This window comes from Nerophis ophidion, linkage group LG05 (genome assembly GCF_033978795.1).
Source record: "Nerophis ophidion isolate RoL-2023_Sa linkage group LG05, RoL_Noph_v1.0, whole genome shotgun sequence".
Lineage (NCBI taxonomy): Eukaryota > Metazoa > Chordata > Actinopteri > Syngnathiformes > Syngnathidae > Nerophis > Nerophis ophidion.
In genome coordinates this window covers 2119656-2125655 of record NC_084615.1, presented here as the reverse complement: position 1 = coordinate 2125655, position 6000 = coordinate 2119656, and the positions used below count along the sequence as shown (strand labels likewise).

The 6000-nt window shown below is 42.1% G+C and overlaps 1 protein-coding gene across 7 annotated transcripts in view; it reads left to right on the top strand.

Annotated features, from left to right (window-relative positions):
* Positions 1 to 245: 245 nt before the first annotated feature.
* The window catches only part of atrx (ATRX chromatin remodeler), a 77195-nt gene continuing 71440 nt past the window's right edge, over positions 246 to 6000 (top strand). For all 7 annotated transcript variants that reach the window (XM_061899692.1, XM_061899691.1, XM_061899687.1 and 4 more), the window contains exon 1: positions 246 to 438. The gene's annotated coding sequence lies outside the window, so the exon portion shown is untranslated. The remainder of the gene's footprint in view (positions 439 to 6000) is intronic.

The window sequence follows — 6000 nt, the reverse complement described above, 5'->3', positions numbered from 1 at the left end:
TGTACTGAACTGTGCAATCTACTAATAAAAGTATCAATCAATCAATCAATCCAAAACCAATAGGAAGGCGCGCAGGTCACTCGGCTTCCCTCGGCATGGACCAGTCCGAGCACGAAGGCACCCGAGTCCGTCAGCCAATAGGAAGGCGCGCAGGTCACTCGGCTTCCCTCGGCATGGACCAGTCCGAGCACGAGGGCACCCGAGTCCGTCAGCCAATAGGAAGGCGCGCAGGATTTGGGCTCCATGCGCCATTTTAGCGCGTCCACCGCCATCCGCCAAGATGGTCTCCCTGCTTTGTCTCCGCTGACTGGAGTTTTTACGCTTATTCGCTCACTTCTCTCCCTTTTTCCTCTCCGCCGTATCCGACAGAGCTGGACCGCACTCGCCGTGGACAACCCCCGTCTCAGCGTTTCGAGCAATGACGAGCACGAAGGGCAGGTAGGGGGCTGCTGTTTTAAAGATGTGTTTACACATTGATTGCTGCTAGCAGGCTAGGCTAACTAGCTGCGCAGCCGGCAACGTTCGACTTTTTTTTTTTTTTTTTTTTTTTAATAAATAAAAACGTTTCTTCCGGTGTTGACGCGCGTGTCGCGGGATAATCTCCACTCGCGGCGTGTACTTCACCCGAATCAATGTCTGCTTTGTGTGGTAAATGCTCCCGCTACCGCGGCGTCTATGTAGTTGGAGCCGGGCAGTGGTTTAGAGCCCCGGTTCCTGCATGGCGGCATCGGGGGAGGCATAGAAGGCCGCGAGCGTGCATTTTCCTCGCTGCATGCCCATGCATCGGCGCTGCCATGCACTGCTGGGGGCTGCGAGGTTGCTGCAGCAACACCGGATGGAGGGAAGAAGTGGCGCTGCTTGCTGCCACTGAACCTGTTGGCCACTGTCAACTTGGCCTCGCAGGACAAGAGTTGGTTTGTTTTCAAAACACGCGAAAGGCGGAAATGAGAATTTAAAACAGGCAGGACTTGTGACACCGTGTTAACTAACTAACCGTGGCCTTGTGGGACCCCGGCGACTGTGGTTGACTTGTTAGGTCAGTGGTTCTCAACCTTTTTCCAGTCATGTACCCCCTGTGACATGTTATTTTTAATTCAAGTACCCCCTAATCAGAGCAAAGCACTTTGGGTTGAAGAAGTAAAATACAGCACTATGTCATCAGTTTCTGATTTATTCAATTGTGTAATAGTGCAAAAATATTGCTCATTTGTAGTAGTCTTTCTTGAACTATTTGGAAAAAAGATAATAATAATAATAATGGATTAGATTTATATCGCGCTTTTCTATTGTTATATACTCAAAGCGCTCACAGAGAAGTGGGAACCCATCATTCATTCACACCTGGTGGTGGTAAGCTACATCTGTAGCCACAGCTGCCCTGGGGTAGACTGACGGAAGCGTGTCTGCCAGTTTGCGCCTACGGCCCCTCCGACCACCACCTATCATTCATTCATCATTCATTCACCGGTGTGAGCGGCACCGGGGGCAAAGGGTGAAGTGTCCTGCCCAAGGACACAACGACAGCGACTTTGATGTCCATAGGTGGGAAGCGAACCTGCAACCCTCAGGTTTCTGGCACTCTACCCACTACGCCATGCCGCCCCACAAAGATATAAAAATAACTAAAAGCTTGTTGAAAAATAAACAAGTGATTGAATTATAAATAAAGATTTCTACACATAGAAGTAATCATCAACTTAAAGTGTCCTCTTTGGGGATTGTAATAGAGATCCATCTGGATTCAAGAACTTCATTCCAAACATTTCTTCACAAAAAAAGTCATCTTTAACATCAATATTTATGGAACATGTCCACAAAAAAATCTAGATGTCAACACTGAATATTGCAGTGTTGTATTTCTTTTCATAGTTTATGAACTTACATTCATATTTTGTTGAAGTCCATCCATCCATTTTATACCGCTTATTCCCTTTTGGGGTAGCGGGGGGCGCTGGCGCCTATCTCAGCTACAATCGGGCGGAAGGCGGCGTACACCCTGCACAAGTCGCCACCTCATCGCAGGGCCAACACAGATAGACAGACAACATTCACACACTAGGGACCATTTAGTGTTGCCAATCAACCTATCCCTTCTTCTTCTTTGGAAGTGGGAGGAAGCCAGAGTACCCGGAGGGAACCCACGCATTCCTGGGGAGAACATGCAAACTCCACACAGAAAGATCCCGAGCCTGGATTTGAACCCAGGACTGCAGGACCTTCGTATTGTGAGGCAGACGCACAAACCCCTCTGCCACTGTTGAAGTATTATTCAATAAGGTTAAAATTAAAGTTAAAGTACCAATGATTGTCACACACACACACTAAGTCTGGTGAAATTGGTCCTCTGCATTTGACCCATCCCCTTGATCACCCCCTGGGAGGTGAGGGGACCAGTGAGCAGCAGCGGTGCCACGCTCAGGAATCATTTTTGGTGATTTAACCCCCAATTCCAACCCTTGATGCTGAGTGTCAAGCAGGGAGGTAATGGGTCTTTGGCAGGGCTGGGCGATATGGCCTTTTGTTAATATCTCAATATTTTTAGGCCATGTCACGATTAGGGTTGGGTATCGTTTGAATTCGAACGATTCAGATTCTTTGTTTCGATTCCGATTCCTAACGATTCTCAATTCCGATTCTTTCTTTAAAAAAAAAAAAAAAAAGTGTATCGTGAGTCACAATACACGATTTATATCTCAGTATTTTGCCTTAGCCTTAAATAAACACTTGATGCATATAATCACAGCAGTATGATGATTCTATATGTCTACGTTAAAGGCCTACTGAAATGAGATGTTCTTATTTAAACGGGGACAGCAGGTCCATTCTATGTGTCATACTTGATCATTTCGCGATACTGCCATATTTTTGCTAAAAGGATTTAGTAGAGAACATCGACGATGAAGTTAGCAACTTTTGGTCCCTAATAAAAAAGCCTTGCCTGTACCGGAAGTAGCAGACGATGTGCGCGTGACGTCACGGGTTGTAGGGCTCCTTTGATTGATTGATACTTTTATTAGTAGATTGCACAGTTCAGTACATATTCCGTACAATTGACCACTAAATGGTAACACCCCAATAAGTTTTTCAACTTGTTTAAGTCGGGGTCCACGTTAATCAATTCATGGTACAAATATATACTATCAACATAATACAGTCATCACACAAGTTAATCATCATAGTATATACATTGAATTATTGACATTATTTACAATCCGGGAGGTGAGGTGAGGATCTTTGGTTGATATCAGTACTTCAGTCATCAACAATTGCATCAACAGAGAAATGTGGACATTGAAACAGTGTAGGTCTTATTTAGTAGGATATGTACAGCCAGCAGAGAACATAGTGAGTTCACATAGCATAAGAACAAGTATATACATTAGAAGTACATTTGAGTTGTTTATAATCCGGGGAGATGGGATGTGAATGGAGGAGGGTATTAGTAAAGTGTTGAAGTTGCCTGGAGGTGTTGTTTTAGAGCGCTTTTGAAGGAATATAGAGATGCACTTACTCACATCCTCACATTGTTTATAATCAAAGCCTCCAGCAGCAAGAGCGATTCGGACCGAGAAAGCGACGATTTCCCCATTAACTTGAAGGAGGATGAAAGAATCGTGGAAGAGGAAAGTTAGACTTAGCTAGACTTTTTAAATAAAAGAACAAATTAGTAGTGTTACTATCTTTTTGTAGTAACACTTTCTGCTGCATACTTTGCATATTGCTGTTGTCTGCTGAATATCTTCCCACTTGAAGCCAAACCACCAGATGATGGACCCCCTGCTCTTTATTTTGGGCATTTATTGTTCTTCCTCCATTTGTGATAAGTTTCAGACCTTCTCTCTCTTGTATTGTCACTGCTCTGCTCCGCTTGTACGACCTGCCTCAGCTAACATTAGCCATGTTGCTACCTCTCTGCTCGGCGACTGCGTATGACGCTAGACGCGCATCAGTATGTGACGTATAAAAGAAGGCGGGCTTGTTTTCCGTATCTGTGAGAATGAGAGACGAGGAGGAGTGAGAAACGCTTGTTGTGTAATGCACGCAGCTAAAAGCAACTCGACCTGCCTCAGCTAACGTTAGCTGAGGCCGGTTGCTAACGTTAGCCATGCTAACATTTGCTCTCGGCGAGAGCGTATGACGTTAGACACGCAACAGTATGTAACGTGTGTAAAAAGGCGGGCGTGATTTTTGTGAGAACATATCAAATATTACGATAGTCATTTTCTATATCACACAGAGACAAACCTGTGTGATATATCGCCCAGCCCTACCTTGAAAGTAGAAAAGCGCTATACAAGTATAACCCATTTACCATACTGTATCGTCATATGTCACATACGTATACGCCCTCACAGAGCAGAGAGGTAGCAGACTGAGTAACGTTAGCTGTGATGCGAGTGGTAATACGAGAGAAAGAAAATGCGAATGAAGGAAAAATTAATTCCCAAGAAAAACAGCAGGGGGTCCATCGTCTGGCATTGGTTTGACTTCAAGCGGGAAGATGTCCAATAGACAACTTTATTTTGTCAAGTGTGGGGCACAAGTGTTGCTACCAAAAGTAGCATTACTGCTAATATGTAGCATCATTTGAAAAGTCACCTGCTAATAATTTTAATAAATAGAGTTTTGGTAAATTGACTTAGTTGTGATTTCCTTCTCTGCATGAAAGTTTAAAATTAGCATATATTAGTGCATTATGAGCAAGAATGTTTGAATGTAGACACATAGAATCATCATACTGCTTTGATTATATGTATCAAGTGTTCATTCAAAGCTAAGGCAAAATATTGAGATATATATCGTGTATCGCGATATGGCCTAAAAATATTGAGATATTAAAGAAGGCCATATCACCCAGCCCTACCATTACACGATATATTTGCCTTGAATCAACACTTGATGCTTATAATCAAACCAGTATGATGATTCTATGTGTCTACATCAAAACATTCTTCTTCCTACTGCATTGATATATACTTATTTCAAACTTTCATGCAGAGAGGGAAATCACAACTAATTCAATTGTCCAGAACTGTATTTATTAAACAGTTATTAAGCAGTGGCACAAACATTCATGTCATTTCAAAACAGAAAGTGCAAGATTGTCAGAGACTTTATAAAACAAGCTATGAATGCACTTTTGTTCATGGTGTCACTTAGATGACATATCACAAGAACACTAAATTAAAGTGCACTTTTTGTACAGTACACCACTACAATAGTTTAAAACAAATAAAGGTCACTTTTGTGCATGATGTCACACAAGATATTTCAATAACTGTCAAATAAAAATGAGCTGCATAATCCATCCATCCATTTTCTATTTTGGGATTGCGGGGGGCGCTGGCGCCTATCTCAGCTAAAATCGGGCGGAAGGCGTTGTACACCCTGGACAAGTCGCCACCTCATCGCAGGGTGAGCTGCATAATAGGAAATCAAATAGTGTTTGTCCTTCTATATGTCAGGGTTTCCCACACATCATTTATTTGTGGCGGCCCGCCACGAAAGAATTGCGGCCGCCACAAATAAAATAAAAATAATACAATCAAAAAAATAAAACTTTTATTTTTTTTTTCGGCTTTTGACTCGCTCGACCGCTCATAAAAGCAATGGGACTCTGTCTGTGAATGGAGCTTGTAGTTACATATTATATAAATATGCAAATATTATATAAATATTATGGCTGTGAATCTTTGGGTGTCCCACGATTTGATTCAATATTGATTCTTGCGGTCATGATTCGATAATATATCGATTTTTTTTCAATTCGATTAGATTCTCTATTCAAAAACGATATTTTTCTGATTCAAAACGATTCTGTATTCATTCAATACATAGATTTCAGCAGGATCTACACCAGTCTGCTGACATGCTAGCAGAGTAGTAGATTTAAAAAAAAAAAAAAAAGCTTTTATAATTGTAGAAGACAATGTTTTATCAGGTGATTGCAATAATGTACATTTGTTTTAACTATTAAACGAACCAAAAATATGTCTTATT